This window comes from Chlorocebus sabaeus, chromosome 22 (genome assembly GCF_047675955.1).
Source record: "Chlorocebus sabaeus isolate Y175 chromosome 22, mChlSab1.0.hap1, whole genome shotgun sequence".
Taxonomy (NCBI): domain Eukaryota; kingdom Metazoa; phylum Chordata; class Mammalia; order Primates; family Cercopithecidae; genus Chlorocebus; species Chlorocebus sabaeus.
Window position 1 is genome coordinate 49,263,996 of NC_132925.1, and position 19,014 is coordinate 49,283,009.

Here is a 19,014-nt window from a genome sequence, read left to right on the forward strand (position 1 = left end):
ATCATGTCTTAAAGGTCCTACCTCTCAACACACAAAATGAAATATTATTCACCCTGAAAAAGAAAGGAAATCCTATTACATGCAACGATATGAATGAACCTTGAGGACATTATGCTAAATGAAATAAGCCAATCACAAAAAGACAAATACCTTATTATTCCATTTATATGAGGTATCTAAAGTATAGAAATGAAAGCAGAACAGAGAGTGAGGGGAGGGCAGAAGGAAAGGAAGAGTTACTATTTAATGGGTTTAGAGTTTTAGACTTGAAAGATGAAAAAGTTTTGGAAGTCTGTCTCACAATAATATGAATACACAACACTACAGCACTGTATACTTCAATATGGTTCAGATGGTACATTTGTTATGCGTTTTTACTACAATAAAAAAAGCGATACTAACTGCATTTCTAGCTTCACGTATGCCCTTTGATTCGGCACTTTTAATTTTGTTTCCTCAAACCTTGCTTTCCTTTTCTTGCATTTAGGCATGGAATTAACAGATAACTTTTTCCAGAAAAGTTTTGTCATCTCAATACAAGGCTTTAAAGACCCAGAAAACACACAAACACAAAAGGCTTACTGCCAAGAATCCTTTTAAATGAACAAATATCTACTCTTTTGATTTCTTTTTAATACCTTATTACTCATAATCACACAATGTTAAAAAATTATTTTAAAATATAATCGATTTCTTAGTCCTCGTCTAAATTCCATCTGTCATACTTAGCATCTTAAAAAGGACAATAATGACATTAAAATAATTAGAACACTAAATGAAATAAGTTTGCTTAAGGTTTTGTTCTCTCAAGTGGTATTCCTTGCAATTGTTGGCAATGCCCAGAGCAGGTTGAACATGAACATTAGTCAGAGAAACAAACAACTCTTCTCTTATAGACTACAAAAACATCTGTAGCAGTGAAAAACGAGAACACTGGTCAAAATAAAAGCCCCAAAGACCACATGAATGGTTAGCAAACCAAGCAACAAGGGAAAGTTGTTTAGAATTGTTAAGTCTTCCTATTAAGAGGGCCATTTTAGCCTTATAAAATGTCATTCTTTATCTTTGGTAATACTTCTTGCCTTAAAGGCTAACTCACCTGATGGAAAATATAATACCATGCAAATACTAACCAAAAGAAAGATGATATAACATAGTTACATTTTTTGTGCTATTCTTTGAGTGGTTACCCTGCAAATTACATCATACATTCTTAACTTACAGTCTACCTTAGCCAAATCCAAATAATACAAAGCCTTTAAAACAATTTACCTCCATTAGGCCTCCCCGACCCCTTTTGGCTACTGTTGTTGCATATTTTATTTTTACAATGTTTTAAACCCCAGGACAGTTTTATTATCATTTTGAAGTTCAACTACTAACCTAAGGAAACACATATGAAAATTATACACAGAGTAAACAAAATTAAGTAATACTATTTTGACTAAATTGAAATTTGGTGAAATCCTATACAGGTCCATACCTTGTCAGCCAGGTATTTGGAGAGTATGTGGTAGTATTCAAATTTGTGGGCACTGTGTATCTAATTGTCACATCAAGGAATTTATAGCCTTCAGCCTCAGTAGCATAGAGCTTACAGCACAACACAGGAACCCTAATGCAGCTCTAGGACCTACTAGTTGTATTCAGTGGAGACCTCAACTCTCCCCCTTACTTGATATGAAAAATCCCCATTTTACCTCACCTTTTCTCCTACCGGAATGTTTCCAAGAATGCTACAGAATGAATTCCTATATTGGACAGAAGAATCTTTTAACTAAGCTGTTATGGTACTTCATTATAGTGCATCATATAAAATCACCACTTTTGTGAGCCAAAACTGCTCAAATATTGGCAATTTCACATGGTTGAAAGTAATAGTTAAATATAAGACATACTAAAAACCAGGCTGGAGTTATATACCTTAATCCAGGTTTCCTTCACCACATTAAAATTAAGAAGACTAAGCCTTAATATCGAAAGTCACTTTCTTTTTTTTTTTTTGAGACAGGGTGTTGCTCTGTCACCCAGCTTGGAGTACAGTGATACAATCTCAGTTCACTGCAGCCTCAACCTCCTTGGCTCAGGCAATCCTCCCACTTCAGCCTCCCAAGTAGCTGAGATTGTGGGCACAGGTCACCGTGCCTGCCTATTTTTTTGTATTTTTGTAGAGACAGGGTTTTGCCATGTCGCCCAGGCTGGTCTCAAACTCCTGGGCTGAAACAATCTGCCCATCTTGGCCTCCCAAAAGTGCTGGGATTACAGGTGTGAGCTATTGCACCTGGTCACATTTAAAAGATTATTCTATGACACTATAGGCCAATGAAAAGAAAATGACACTTACGTTTTGTTATTGAGTAAACAGAATTTGAGACAGAAAGTAACTACCAAAGTGATTTTGCTATATAATTGTTTTTTGTTTTGTTTTGCTTTTGTTTTTGTTTTTGTTTTAAGAAACAGGGTCTTACTCTGTGGCCTAGGCTGGAGTGCAGTGGTGAGATCATAGCTCACTACAGTCTTAAACTCCTGTGCTCAAGCAGTTCTCACCCCAGCCTCCCAAATGGCTGGGACTACAGGGTGCCACCACACCCAGCTATTATTTTTACTGTTTTTTTGTAGAGATGGAGCTTCGCTATGTGGCCTAGTCTGGTCTCAAACTCCTAACTTCAAGCAATCCTCCTGTCTCAGTCACCCAAAGTATTGGGATTACAGGAGTGGGCCACCCAGTTCGGCCAGAAATATGCTTTTGTTATAATTAGAAATAAATGGATTCTAGTCTTTGTCTTCTCTACTTCAAAATAGTAGTCCCCTATATTTCAAAAGGCTGTGTATGTGCTGAAGAAAATGAGTAACCTGGATTAAAATCAGTAGAAGTGAAATTCTTAGTGATTTATTTAGGGACAAAGAAGAGTTTAGTGGGCAAGCCTGTATCAAAGCCCCTTAAAGTTCTATACTAATACAAGTTTGGGAAGCATGCATTAAATGTGGAGGGTTGAACACACTTATCTTGGCTCTCTACTAACATTGAATAATAAAAGGCATAAACCTACACAGGCAAAGAGAATTGGAGAGGAGGCAGCAATAGATAAAAGATCCCAATAAAATTATAAAAGGTGAAAAACAGATCATCATTCTGAGGACAGATAGACTAAGCCAACAGACGAGAATTTTAGTCCTCTTCCACCTCATCTTATACAACACAGGCACCCAGACTAATTACCACCACCATCATGCACCCAGTTCCAAAGGCAAAGGTTTGAACAATTTCTCAGGGAAAACTGAAGAAAAGACCTACAGATACTGATAACTGAAGGGCCCTACAATAAACTAGTCTCTGTCCTCACAGAGTTTCCCATACCATTTTAATGCCTCTCTCAAATAGGAAAAGGAAGCCATGGTTGACCAGACACTTGAGAAAAGTCTTTAACATAAAAGACAGAAACTAAAACACCTAGTGGGGAAGAAACTCAGAAGAGACAGACACATTACAAGAAGCAAAAGAAAATATCCTCAGAGACAAAAGAAAACAAACATATAAAACGAGAAAAGGATGCACAAAAAAGCAGCATTCACAGACAAGAAAAAGAAGCACTCAGGAAATTAAAAACATAATACCAGAAACAAAATATTTAGGGAAAGGACTGGAAAATAAACTTTAAGGAAATCTACCAGAAATTAGAACAAAAGACAGAGAGAAAATAAGAAAGAATAAGGGGGGGAAAAAAAAACACTAAAAGTAAGTCAGGAGAGTTAACCACTAAGAAAAAGATATATATAGGTGGAGGAGGAAATTAAATAAATAATACGAATACAGCTATATGTGATAACATGGATCAATCTTAGAAACCTATTTTTGCCTAAAAAGCAAGCCCTAAAAGACTATATAAGCTATGGTATCATTTTACAAAGCCCCCAAGCAGGCAAAACTAAACAATAGTTGTTTAGTGTCAACAAACATTTGTAGTAATTCTTCTTTTAGAAATCCAGGTACTGTAATATATAATTTAGGACAGGAGAACTGTAAAGAGTTACAAAAGCATGGCAATGGTAATGTTCCCATTCTTATGTTGTGTGGCTGGTTCACAGGTAGTGTACTACTGTGTGTTACAGCTTATATGTTTATCTATATGAATAAAATATTACACAATAAAATTTAAAATACAGAATATAAAAATATGGAAAGACATTTTTAAAAACCAATGTTTCCAGATCCAGTCTTTGAGTTTTCCAGATCGAAAGGACTCATAAACTTTTCAGATTGAAAGGCTCCTAAGGCTGGGTACTTCTGAGTCTTCTGAGTACTTCTGAGTCCTATGTCTTGGGCTGCCAAGCACACCAGGGCCCATCATTGTACAACTTCAGGACAACAGAGAAAAAGACAAGAGTTTTTTTGAAACTCTAGAGAGAAAAACAGGTGATACCCAGAGGGTCAAGAATCAGAATGGCACCGGATTTTTTGTCAATACTAGAAGTTAAATGCTAACAATACAAGAATTACATGGGCAATTTATTTCCAACCTAAAACTCAGTACTCAGTCAAACTACCATTAAAGTATAAAGGTAAAATAAATTTTGGAATGGGCATAATTTCTGAAAAATTATCTTAATGCACCCTTATTCTATAAGGCTCCTAGAGAGTACGTTTCAAGAAAAGAAAGGAATAAACCAAAAAGAGGATATGAAATCAAGGAACCAAATAATCTTATTTATTAATAGATTAAGGAGTCCCAGAACAAAAGATGTGCAACACTCTTAGAGAGTATTCAATTCAGAGTAGAGGAAAAGTGAGAGCTTCCAGAAGTGTATCTCCAAGAAAAGTTGAAACTGAGAAGATTAAATGTGGTTTTGAAAATATTGAGAGATTTTGGGAGGATCGCTTGAAACTGGGGTCAGGGGTGGGGGGTTGGGGGTGGGGGGTCAAGGCTGTAGTGAGCTGCGATTGTGCTACAGCACTCCAGCCTGTGTGACAGAGCAAGACCCTGTCTAAAAAAAAAAAAAAAAAATATATATATATATATATATATATAAAAATAAGGCCGGGCATGGTGGCTCACGCCTGTAATCCCACCACTTTGGGAGGCCAATGCAGGCAGATCACCTGAGGTCAGGAGTTTGAGACCAGCATGGCCAACATGGTGAAACCTTGTCTGCACTAAAAATGCAAAATTTAATGGGTATGGTGGTATGCACCTGTAATCCCAGCTACTCGGGAGGCTGAGGCAGAAGAATAGCTTGAATCCAGGAGGTGGAGGTTGCAATGAGCCATCCAGCCTGTGCAACAGAGCGAGACTCCATCTCAAAAAATAATAATGAGGCCGGGCGCGGTGGCTCAAGCCTGTAATCCCAGCACTTTGGGAGGCCGAGACGGGCGGATCATGAGGTCAGGAGATCGAGACCATCCTGGCTGACACGGTGAAACCCCGTCTCTACTAAAAAATACGAAAAAACTAGCCGGGCGAGGTGGTGGGCGCCTGTAGTCCCAGCTACTCGGGAGGCTGAGGCAGAAGAATGGCGTGAACCCAGGAGGCGGAGCTTGCAGTGAGCTGAGATCCGGCCACTGCACTCCAGCCTGGGTGGCAGAGCGAGACTCCGTCTCAAAAAAAAAAAAATAATAATAATAATAATAATAATAATGATAATAATAAAATTTTAAAAAAAGAAAGAAAATAATGAAAGATGCCGGGCGCGGTGGCTCAAGCCTGTAATCCCAGCACTTTGGGAGGCCGAGGCGGGTGGATCACGAGGTCAGGAGATCGAGACTATCCCGGCTAACATGGTGAAACCCCGTCTCTACTAAAAATACAAAAAACTAGCTGGGCGTGGTGGCGGGCGCCTGTAGTCCCAGCTACTTGGGAGGCTGAGGCGGGAGAATGGCGTGAACCCGGGAGGCGGAGCTTGCAGTGAGCCGAGATCGCGCCACTGCACTCCAGCCTGGGAGACACAGCGAGACTCCGTCTCAAAAAAAAAAAAAAAAAAAAAAAAAAAAAAAAGAAAATAATGAAAGATTTACAGTTCTTTCAGAATTTGGAGAGAACCCAATGACAGTTACAAACAACAAAAATTAAAGCAATTAACTCCAGAGACAGCAAAAAAGTGTATGAAAAGCGAAGTGTAATCATATTATACTACAAAGCTCAAGTTGTAAATATATTTACATTGGCATAATATAAACAGCAAATTGAAATATAACTAAAATTTTAGTAAGATATGGATAGGAACAAGATAATAAGAAAGCTAAATGATCATTTTCACTAAAGGAAGTCAAGATATCCAAAACAGAAAAAAAATTAGCGGCATAAGCATGTTATTTAGAAAATATTTAGATAAATTCCAGAATAAAAAATTAAAAGATCAAAAAGTTAAAATAAATTGTACTTGGGTTAGATATGCTGGAAACAAAACAAAACAAAACAAACAAAAAAAACTTGTTCCTGAGAGCTTAAAAAACCTGGAAGATTAGGCCAGGCACGGTAGCTCACACCTGTAATCCCAGCACTTTGGGAGGCCGAGGCTGGGGGACCACGAGGTCAGGAGATCCTGACCCGGCTAACCATCCTGGCTAACACAGTGAAACCCTGTCTCTATTAAAAATACAAAAAATTAGCTGGGCATGGTGGCGGGCACCTGTAGTCCCAGCTACTCGGGAGTCTGAGGCAGGAGAATGGCGTGAACCCAGGAGGCGGAGTTTGCAGTAAACTGAGATTGCGCCACTGCTCTCCAGCCTGGGTGACAGAGCGAGACTCCATCTCAAAAAACAAACAAACAAAAAACAACTGGAAGATTATATTAAATAAATCTACAGAAAGTTGTTCACAAAAAATAAAATTTAAAATAGTAGATTCACAAGCAAGTAAAATGCTTCATACTCCTAAGTGTTGGAAAGCACATGTGACTTTTAAATTCCTGGTTTTAATAATTCTCTGTAAGACTAAGGATATAAACACATATCTGAAATAATATTAACTTCTTAATTTCATTTGTTCCTGTAGCTTACTATTGGCCTAAAGCCACACAATTCAGCCTTCCTTTGTCAGGATGCATTTCAGAGCTTCCACCTGTAATTTTTAAAATGGTACTGTAACAATACAATATTGTGAAGCCACAGACAGTAAATGATAAGAGATACAAACTGACAGGAAGAAAAAAAAAATCTCCAGGGTGCAAAAGAAGAGAGAGAGGTAAAGACAGTATTTATAGAAAAACATTTAAATGGCTTTTGATATTTTCCACACTGAAGGTTAATGCATTTTGCAAACATTTTTTTCCCGGTTTCAGTGGTAGTCAATTCTTTTTTTTAACCTCTTTTTAGGTAAATCCCACTAAAACAGTAGATTTAGTCTTGATGTGACAAAGCAAGTTACTCATCTAAATAAGGACCCTTATTTTATTTAGTTTTACTGACTTTATTTAGAAAAACATTAGAGCTACAAATCCTCATAATGATGAAAACAACATGTGAAAGTCAAACTTGTCTTGAATTTCTGTACTAATCCACACATCTCCACACCCTAATGCAACAAAAGATACTGATACAGAACTATGAGCAAAAATCAGGCTGGATGCGGTGGCTTACACTTGTAATCCCAGCACTCTGGGAGGTCAAGGCGGGAAGATGGTTTGAGCTCATAAGTTCAAGACCAGCCTGGGCAACATGGGGAAACCCCATTTCTACAAAAACATACAAAAATTAGCTGGGCGTGGTGGCGGGCGCATGTAGTCCCAGCTACTAGGGAGGCTGACGTGGAAGAATCACTTAAACCCGGGAGGCAGGGGTTACACGTGAGCCAAGATAGAACCACTGGGCAACAGAGTGAGACACTGTCTCCCCCCAAAAAAACAAAACAAAACTAAGCAAATATCAAGAGACATATATCACATACTAGTACGTAGAACCAAAACAGGTAATTTATACTGTGGCCTAAATCCTTCTAAACTATAATCGGATCACAAAACCTTTATACCCATTCTCATAAAGCTAAACTTCTGACAATAGAAAACAGCTTGCATTTTATCTTTGTGCACAGAAACTTAAGCAAGTTCACCCTATATCTTAAGGCTCAATGGGCAAACATTTCTAAGAAGAATATGTTTATCTCAAAAGTATTTATCTGCTTAAACTGAATTTGATTCTATGGTATAACTCATCACAAATTATATAATATAAAGACAATGTATGACACGCAAGGAATATGGAAGGAAGCTTATCAAAGCAATGTTTCAACTCATAAGCAATCACATTTACAACAACAAAATTAGGTACATTGTTTCCTTCAGGTTTTTTGCATTTTTATAAAAAACGATTCTATGGAGCAGAAAACCTGGACACTGTTCTTTCACCTAGAAGAATGTGTAGCTGTGTCTTGAACATCTACAACTGTTGAAAACAAGTTTAATGTTATTGGAAAGCCTGTGGTGAGCTTAAGGCAGAAAACAATGTTTAAGGCATTCTAGTCCTACCCTATGGTAAAATGGTTATTTAAATGTGCATTTGCACAGCTGCTTAACATATGAGTTTTTTAAATTAATAAACCAAGAGTATGCTCCCTAAGACTGTGGATATTCTTCTAATAAGCTTCTATATCACTAAAATTCTAAAATGTATTCCTCAGAGCATCCACATGGGGAAGGTCATACTGATCAGTTACTCTGATGCCCTATTCCACTGTTAAGCTTACAAAGAAATGCTCAGAAACAAATAGATCAGAATTAGGATGCTCACTTTCAAGGCCATTCATTTTATATATTTTTTATTTACTTTTAACTTTTTAGAGATAGGATATCACTCTGTTGCCCAGACTGGACTGTAGTGGCACAGTCAATAGCTCCCTGTAACCTCAACTCTTGGCCTCAAGTGATCCTCCTGCCTCAGTCTCCCAAGTAGCTTGTATTACACTTGCGTGCCACCACACCTGGCTATTTTTTTTTTTTCTTGTAGAGACAGGGGTCTCACTATGTTGTCCAGGATGGTCTTGAACTCCTGGCTCAAGTGATCCTCCCACACCAGCCTCCCAAAGTGCTGGGATTAGGGTCCAACCATTTGAGAAAAGTGATCCTGAGATGGGAATTTTCTCAGCAAATCTTCAATACATGCAGGACTATGCATTTTTTAAAAAAGAAATCAAGTTTTGGGCCAGGCGCAGTGGCTCATGCCTGTAATCCCAGCACTTTGGGAGGCTGAGGTGGGCAGATCACCTGAGGTCAGGGGTTCGAGCCCAGCCTGGCCAACATGGCGAAACCCTGTCTCTACTAAAAATACAAATATTAGCTGGGTGTGGTGGCATGGGCCTGTAATCCCAGCTACTTGGGAGGCTCAGGAAGGAGAATCGCTTTAACCCCATAGGTGGAGGTTGCAGTGAGCTCAGGTTGTGCCACTGCACTCCAGCCTGGGTGACAGAGCAAGACTCTGCCTCAAAAAAAAAAAAAAAAAAAAAAAAAATCAGGCTTTGGTGATTCTTACTATTCGATACTCTTAGATTCATTAGTACAGAAGGGTTTTTACCTTTGTGTTAACAATGAGAAAAGGCCAGGCGCGGTGGCTCACTCCTGTAATCCCAGCACTTTGGGAAGCCGAGGCGGGCAGATCACCTGAGATGAGGAGATCAAGATCAGCCTGGCCAACACAGTGAAACTCCATCTCTACTAAATATACAAAAATTAGCTAGACGTGGTGGCACGCACCTGTAATCCCAGCTTCTAGGGAGGCTGAGGCAGGAGAATCACTTGAACCTGGGAGGTGGAGGTTGCAGTGAGATCATGTCACTGCACTCCAGCCTAGGCAACAGAGCAAGACTGTCTCAAAAAAAAAAAAAACCCAATGAGAAAAAAACAGGGCATTATGCAAAAGAGGAAAGAAAAACACCACGACCATAACAAAGAAACTTTTTTTTTTTTTTTTTTTTTTGAGACGGAGTCTCGCTGTGTCACCCAGGCTGGAGTGCAGTGGCCAGATCTCAGCTCACTGCAAGCTCCGCCTCCCGGGTTTACACCATTCTCCGGCCTCAGCCTCCAAGTAGCTGGGACTACAGGCGCCCGCCACCTCACCCGGCTAGTTTTTTGTATTTTTTAGTAGAGACGGGGTTTCACCATGTTAGCCAGGATGGTCTCGATCTCCTGACCTCGTGATCCACCCGCCTCGGCCTCCCAAAGTGCTGGGATTACAGGCTTGAGCCACCGCGCCCGGCCCAAAGAAACTTAAGCTAGTACTCTGTAGGACTTAAGCTAGTACTCTGTAGGACTACAATCACATCCACAACACACAAATCAAATCTCTGGTACTGAGATTTCACTTTTAATACCCCTGTTCAAGATATTTTATTGAAGAAGCAATAAACTTATTGCTGGTTTATCTTCACTTGCTGGATTTCACAAAACAAATACCCCACCTCCCCCTAAAAAAGAAAAGGTAGAGACACTAAGGTTATTGTTTTTAAGTTGAGATAATTTTAATCTTAAAAAGATGAGGCATATTTAAGACTTAAATCTAAAATGAAAAACTATAAAAACCTTTGAAGATAACCTAGGAAATACCATCTGGACACAGGACCTGGCAAAGACTTCATAACAAAGATGCTAAATGTGATTGCAACAAAATCAAAAATTAACAAATTGGAACCAGTGAAACTAGAGCTTCTGCACAGCAGAAGAAACTATCAAATAGTAAACAGCCCAGGGAAGGGGAGAAAATACTTGTAAATACTTGCAAACTACACATCCGATAAAGGTCTAATATTCAGATCTATAAGGAACTTAAATCAGACAACCCTCACTAAAAAGTGGGCAAAGGACATGAACAGATACTTTTCAAAAGATAACATTCATGCAGCAAGACTTATGAAAAAACACTCAACATCACTAATCATTAGACAAATGTAGATCTAAACCACAATAAGATACCATCTCACACCAGTCAGAATGTCTATTATTAAAAAGTCAAAAAATAACAGATGCTGATGAGGTGGTGGAGAAAAGCGAACACTTACATACTGCTGGTGGGAATGTAAATTAGTTCAGTCATTGTGGAAAGCAGTCTGACGATTTCTCAAAGAACTTAAAAAAGAATTACCATTTAACCCAGCAACCCTATTATGTATATTCCTAAAGGAATATAAATAATTATTCCATAAAGACACATGCACATGTATGTTCACTGCAGCACTATTCACAATAGCAAAGACATGGAATCACCCTAAATGCCCATCAATGGTAGACTGGATAAAGAAAATGTGGTACATATACACCACAGAATACTATGCAGCAATAAAAAATAATGAGATCATATCCTTATGGAGCTGGAGGCCATCATCCTATGCAAACTAACACAGGAACAGAAAACCATATACCTCATGTTCTCACCGTTAAGAGGGAGTTAAACATTTAGTATGGATACAAAGAAGGGAACAACAGACACCAGGGCCTACTTGAGGGAGGAGAGTGGAAGGAGGGTGAGGATCGAAAAACTACCTATTGGGTACTATGCTTACTACCCAGGTAATGAAATAATTTGTAAAACAAACCCCTGCAACATGCAGTTTACCTATTTAGCAAACCTGCCCATGTACTCCTGAACTTAAAATAAAAGTTAAAAAAAAGAAAGATTGAGCTATTCCATTTCTACTGAAGAAGAGATTATTCTTAATGAAATAGTACTTACATGTGTTAGAGGAAATTTAACAATTTGAAAATATATTTACTAAGTCATCTGTGATAATAAACACTTTAATTGTTCATCCATTCTAAACTTGTCCTTAAGTTCTTTTTCCTTATTATTTCTTTTCTTTTTTGTATAATAAAGCAGGGTAAGTGATAAAAGTCCATTGTTGGAATAACTATTTATATATTTATTCTCCCAAAGAGTTGAGTTACAGGCTTGCATTTCCTATGTGGAAATGGCTTGATAATCAGAAACCATCAAATTTCTAAAGACAGTAGGAGAAGACCTGAGGCATAACGTTTAGATAAGATGCCAAACAATTTCCCAGTGTACTCCTGAACCAGATCTTCACTCACAGGCTAATTTTCCTGCAGTGTTTTAATTCTGAGTATTCATCCTGTGAATTCCTATTTAAAGTGACAGAATCTTTGTTTCTAATCTTTGTGATATAACATAAGTTGTCATCTCTTTAAAATAACTTGTTATGTTTGTTGTAAGCCTCACGGTAACCAAAATGCAAAAACCTATAACAGATTCACTAAAAATAAAAAGCAATGAATTAAAACATACTACCAGAGAAAATCACTTAACCACAAAGATAATAGTAAATAAGGGATGAAAAGAGGAGTTACAAAACAACCAGAATATGCAATAAAATGGCAGTATTAAGCCCTTACTTATCAAAAGTAACACTGAATGTAAATGGACTCAATTCTCCAATCAAAAGGCATAAAGTGGCTGAATAGACAAAGAAATAAGACCCACCTATATGCTGCCTACAAGAAATCCACTCCTCCTATGAAGATAGACATACACTGAAAGTGAAGGGGTGGGGAAAATATAGTCTATGCAACTGGATTACAAAAAAGAGCAGGAGTAGCTATACTTATATCAGATAAACTAGATTACGAATCAAAGACTATTGGAAGAGACAAAGTAGGTCACTATATAAAGATAAATTGGTCAATTCACGAAGCTGATGTAACAATTATAAGTATCTATGTACCCAAAATTAGAGCTCCCAAGTACATGAAGCAAACATTAGTAGATCTAAAGGGAGAGACAGACTGATAAGACTGTAATACAATACTAGTAGGGAAAGTCAGCACCTCATTCTCAGTAATGGACAGATCATCCAGACAGAAAATCAACGAAGAGAGACCAAAGTTAAAGTAGACACTATACTTAATAGACCTAACTGACATTTATAGAACATTTCACCCAACTGCTGCAGAATACACATTCGTTTCATCACCACAAGGGAACATTCTCCAGAAGAGACCATATCTTAAACAAATCTCAACAATTAAAAAAAAAAAAAAGAAATCATATTAACTTTTCTGACCACAATGGAATAAAGCTAGAAATGAGTAACATTCACAGCAACAGAAAAAAACTCTTAAATTTATATGGAACCACAGAAGACACTGAATAGCCAAAGCAATCCTGAGCAAAAAGAGCAAAATGGGAGGCATCACACTACCTGACTTCAAAACATACTATAAAGCAATAGTAAACATACTAGCACGGTACCGGCATAAAAACACACAGACCAATGGAATAGAATGGAAAACCCAGATATAAATCAACACATTTATAGCCAACCCAAGAACATACAATGGGGTAAGAATAGTCTCTTTAATAAATAGTGCTGGGGAAAACGGACAACTACCTGCAGAAGAATGGAACTACACCCCTATCTCTGAACATATACAAAAATCAAATCAAAATGGATTAAAGACTTAAATCTAAGACTGGAAACTATGAAACTACTAGAAGAAATCATTGGGGAAATGCTACAGGACATTGGTCTGGACAAAGATTTTCAGTGTAAGACCTCAAAAGCACAGGTAACCAAAGCAAAAATAGACAAATGGGATTACATCATGCTAAAAAGTTTCTGCACAGCAAAGGAAACAACAAAGTGAAAAGACAACCCACAGAATGGAAGAAAATATTTACAAACTATCCATCTGACAAGGGATTAACAACCAGAATACATAAGGAACTCAAACAACTAAATAGCAAAACAAATCCAACGTTATAATGGGCAAAAGATCTGAATAGTCATTTCTCAAAAGATGGCACACAAATGGCCAACAGGTATATGAAAAAATACTCAATATCACTAATCATTAGAGAAATGCAAATCAAAACCACAATGAGACATCACATCACCCCAGTTAGAATGGCTTTTATCAAAAAGACAGGGAATAACATGCTGGGGAGGATGTAGAGAAAGGGGATGTATACTGTTGGTAGAAATGTAACTTAGAACAGCCACTATGGAAACCTTCACGGAGGTTCCTTTAAAAATTAAAAATAGAACTACCATATAACCCAGGAATTCTACTACTGGGTATATAGCCAAAAGAAAAGAAATCAAGGTATCAGACAGACATCTGCATTGCCATGTTTATTTGCAAGTGCTATTCACAATAGCCAAAACATGGAATCAATGTAACTGCTCATCAGTGGACAAATGAATAAAGAAAATGTGGTACACAAACACAATGAAATATTATAAAGCCATAAAGAAGAATGAAATCCTTTCATATGCAGCAACATGGATGGAAATGGAGATCATTTTGTAAGTGAAATAACCCAAGCAAGATAAATATCACATGTTGTCATTCATACGTGGGAGCTAAAAAATAGTGGATCTCATGAAAATAAAGAGTAGCCTGGTGGTTACCAGAGGCTGGGAAAGGTAAAGGAGAGGGAGAAGGAGAGAGGTTGATTAATGGGTACAAATAAACGGGGTCTGATAGAAAAAATAAGACCTAATGTTTGATAGATCAGTAGGGTGATTATAGAAGATAACAATTCAAATGTTTATAGCATAAAGACAAGGCCAGCATAATGGCTCATGCTTGTAATCCCAACACTTTAGGAGGCTGAGATGGGAGGATTGCTTGAGCCCAGGAGTTTGAGATCAGCCTGGTCAACATACCAAGACCCCATTTCTACAAAAAATAAAAATAAAAATAAGCCAGGTGTGATGGTGCACACCTGTAGTCCCAGCTACGAGGAAGGGTGAGGCACGAGGCGAGGAATTTGAGGCGGCAGTGAGCTACGACTGCACCACTTCATTCCAACCTGGGCGACAGAGCGAGAGCCTGTCTAAAGAGAAAAAAGAAAAAGACAAGACAAATATTTAAGGTGACAGATATCCCAATTACACTGATTTGATCTTTATAAGTTACATAAATGTATTAAATGATCACATGTACCCCCAAAATATGTAAATTATATATCAATTTTAAAAGATAAAATTTAAATTTAAAAAAAGGCAAGCACATTTGAATCACATTTCCGGGGCACAGTGTCAACTGTCATTTAAAACCAAAACAATGTCATTGACCAAAGTAAAAATCTTTGTTTTTCACCGGTAAGAGTCGGCCGGGTGTGGTGGCCCATGTCTCTAATTCTAGCATTTTGTGAGGCTGAGGTGGGAGGATTGCTTTAGCCCAGGAGGTCAAGGCTGCAGTGAGCCATGATCACACTACTGCACTCCACCCTGGGCCACAAAGAAAGACCCTGTCTCAATCAATTAATAAAATCTGTGAACTTTAAGATCATGAAATTACCAAATCAAAAAATCTGACAGAAAAGAACATTTACTATCTTATTATCCAAAAGGAAATAAATTGCTAACAAGAATTTCTTCCTCCTAGGCCCTTAGAGACTATCCCACATCTTCATATTTTGATTTTCAGAGTGGGTGAAGTTTCTATTAAGCTGTGAATTTTTTTTTTTTTTAGATGGAGTCTCACTCTGTCACCCAGACTGGAGTGCAGTGGTGAGATCTCTACTCACTGCAACCTCCACCTCCTGGGTTCAAGTGATTCTCATGCCTCATCCTCCCAAGGAGCTGGAATTACAGATGTGCACCACCATGCCCAGCTATTTTTTGTTTTTGGAGATGGAGTCTTGCTCTGTCACCCAGGTTGGAGTGCAGTGGCACAATCTTGGCTCGCTGCAACCTCTGCCTCCCAAGTTCAAGCAATTCTCCTGCTTTAGCCTCTGGAGTAGCAGGGACCACAGGCGTGTGCCACGCCCGATTAATTTTTGTATTTTTAGTAGAGACGGGGTTTCGCCATGTTGGCCAGGCTGGTCTCGAACTCCTGACCTCAGGTGATCCACCCACCTCGGCCTCCCAAATTGCTGGGATTACAGGCGTGAGCCACCGTGCCCGGCCTTTTTTATATTGCTAGTGGAGACAGAGTTTCACCATGTTGGCAAGCTGGTCTTGAACTCCCAACATCAAGTGATCCGCCCACCTCAGCATCCCAAAGTGCTGGGATCACAGGTGTGAGCCCCAGCACCTGGCTGGGAATTATTTTTTAAGAAGAAAAAAAAAATACAAAACTTCTTTAAATTTCTGTGATCAGCAGACATCAGTTGTAAAGAAACTTTTAAAGAAAAGTTTTAAAGAAAACTTTTTGCAAAACAAACAGAGCACTGATTTAAAAAATAAAGATAGCTGAAGGGCTAATAAATGACTGAATTCTTCAATATGCCACAACTCTTAATCATTCTGAAGAATATGGCTATACAAATTACAAATACAAAGTAAGAAAAATTAGGTGCTGAAGCACATGGTATCAGGGTTGGGAAATGATGTAGGTGACATTTGGTTCATCTCTAACACCAATTTAAAAGAAGGCAGAAGTTGAGGCTGGTCCCAGTGCAGTAGTGCTTACAACTAATTGATCACAACCAGTTACAGATTTCTTTGTTCCTTCTCCAGGCCAAACAGTTCACTTGACTAGCCTAAGATGAAATGAAATAAAATGTAGAATGTGAAAGGTTCTCATTCTTTTTCTTTCTTTTTTCTTTTGAGACGGAGTTTCACTCTGTCACCCAGGCTAGAGTGCAATGGCCCGATCTCGGCTCACTGCAACCTCCACCTCCCGGATTCAAGTGATTCTCCTGCCTCAGCCTCCCGAGTAGCTGGGATTACAGGTGTGCACCACCACGCCAGGCTCATTTTTTTATTTTTAGTAGAGACAGGGTTTCACTATGTTGGCCAGGCTGGTCTCGAACTCCTGACCTCAGGTGATCCGCCCGCCTCGGCTTCCCAAAGTGCTAGGATTACAGGTGTGAAGGGTTCTCCTTCTTGTAAGTAAATATATTAGAAATTAGAGGTTAAGTTCTCCAGAAAAAGTCTTTTTTCTAACAGTCTCAAAATGATTAAGTATCTGCATTATTTTACTGCCTGTAAAAATTTCAATTACTCTGAATTAAACTCTACAACTTTCGCCAAATAAAAATTAAAGATGAAAGGTAAGTCAGATCACAAAAAGGAAAAACAATTTCAAACTGGAGTTGTGTTGAACATAAGCATATAATACTTCAGAATTAGGAAAGGTCCATTCACTACTGTAATCAGATCTGGGCATTGTGTTCTGTTCTGGAGACTAGAATTTAAGAGGAATACTGAAGAATGGGAACAGTTAGAGTTGATGGACCAGTATGATTAAGTACTCAAAATTATGATGTGAATGAATAACTTGGGGCTTGCTTCAGCAGCCCATATACTAAAATTGGAATACAAAGAAGATTATAATGGCTTCTGAAGAGGATGACACAAAAACTTGTGAAGCACTCCATATTTTTTAAGGACATTAGGGTCCTTAGTGAATTGTTGAAACCACAAATTTAATGGCATGTGCCACCAAACCCAGCTAAGAATTAGTTGACGTCAGGTTTCCCAGTGGAACCCAGGGAGGCTACAGATTCATTTAATACCCCAAGGAACCTCAGAATCTCTTACCTAGAAGGTGTTTATGCCATTCCTTAGATGAGCCTTCTCCTTGAACTATCTACTTTAGGCCTTGAAAACAGCTACTAGATTATTCTTGGCAAGACCTACAGTAGCAGAGAGCAGTGGTCAAAAGCATGACCTCTAGAGCTAGAAAGACTTGGTTCTGACATCCATTACAAACTTCTTCCCAATTGTGTGAACATGGTAAGTCATTGCAACTTCATCTTGTTTCTTCACTTATAAAAATAGAGACAGTAATACTTCACAGTACAGTTGTTTGTAGTGAGGATTCACTACTGCATCCCAAACACTTAAAATGCCTGGATCAAAAAATGTTAAATTAAAAAAAAAAAAGAATATCCCAAGGACTAGGGATTATCAGTCTGGAGAAGGGATTATTCAGGAAAAGACACAATGTGAAGGCAATTCGTGCCTGCAGAGGCATTACATATTCTGATTGGCCCTAACTGGAGAAATATAGGGTACCAGATTCAGCTTAATAGATTTGTCTAACAGAGGCACAAGTAGAATAGGCTGCTTCGGGAGATTCTGAGAAGTCAGACAACCGTTTAGGGAGAATGTTAGAGAGCTATACATGAAATGACTGTAGAAATCTCTCCCAATCTGAGATTTGTGTTAAAGAAGGCTCAAAAGGAAAAGTGGAACTTTCTTAGGACAATGCTCCAGCACTCTTATCTTACCCTTCCCAGATGGTTATAGCAACTTGGCAGGAAAAAAACAAACAACAGAATTTAAAACAATCAATGCTATTAACCACCAGATTACAGGCCAGTAAGACTGCATGGAAGCAAAGATAAACCAGCCAATTACCTCTCACTTCCTACTTTTAAGCACTGTTTGGAGCTTAGTAAGACGTGGTAACTTCCAGCAATTTCATTGTGGCCTTTTGATAGTACATAAGGAAAGCAGTGGGAAACTTACTTTTTTCTTTCATCTAAGTTTCTACTTTAAGAGTTAATTATGAAGCCTTAAATCTTGCTTCAATTTCAACTGAGACCAACTGTTCAAGTTTTTTTCTTATGCGTTTTAGGAAAATTACTTGGCAGATTACCAACTTTTTGACAGCCTGTAACATTCTAAGATCTATATTCTCTGCCTTTATATTACACTCCCCACACTAAGTACATGATAAAAGCTATCAATATTGAGGCATCTGTGCTGTAGATGTGTAGATGTAGATGCAGATGTGTAGATGTGCAAAGAGCTTAGACTCAGCCATGTACTAGCTCTCTGGTCTTAGGTTTTAAATTTTTCCCTAAGCACTAATTACTTCATTTTTTTTTTTTTTTTAAGATATCGACCTGCCCCAAAATACTCACATGCAAATTAAACTGCAAAGTATACATGGAAAGAGTCTTACATACATTAGACACTTAAATATTTGTTAAGAATGATCTGATACAATGGTATCAAAACAAATTCACTTCAACAAAATTCTTGCAAAGAATACTATCAACTCCATGGAAAAGATTTCCAATTAAAGTTCATTTTATGAGTTCATTAAAATTCAGCATTTCCAGGGCAGGTTTCTTGGTGTCTTAAGGCAGTAAGATAACAGACGGCTGGTTCTCAT

The 19,014-nt window shown here is 38.2% G+C and overlaps 1 protein-coding gene and 1 non-coding gene across 13 annotated transcripts in view; one reads left to right on the top strand and one right to left on the bottom strand.

Annotated features, from left to right (window-relative positions):
* Positions 1 to 19,014, bottom strand: part of TMCC1 (transmembrane and coiled-coil domain family 1) — a 250,187-nt gene that overhangs the window by 155,917 nt on the left and 75,256 nt on the right. The gene's annotated exons all lie outside the window — the stretch shown is intronic.
* LOC119626005 (U6 spliceosomal RNA) lies at positions 17,170 to 17,272 on the top strand. Its single transcript, XR_005242216.1, has one exon. It is a non-coding gene; the product is annotated as a U6 spliceosomal RNA (small nuclear RNA).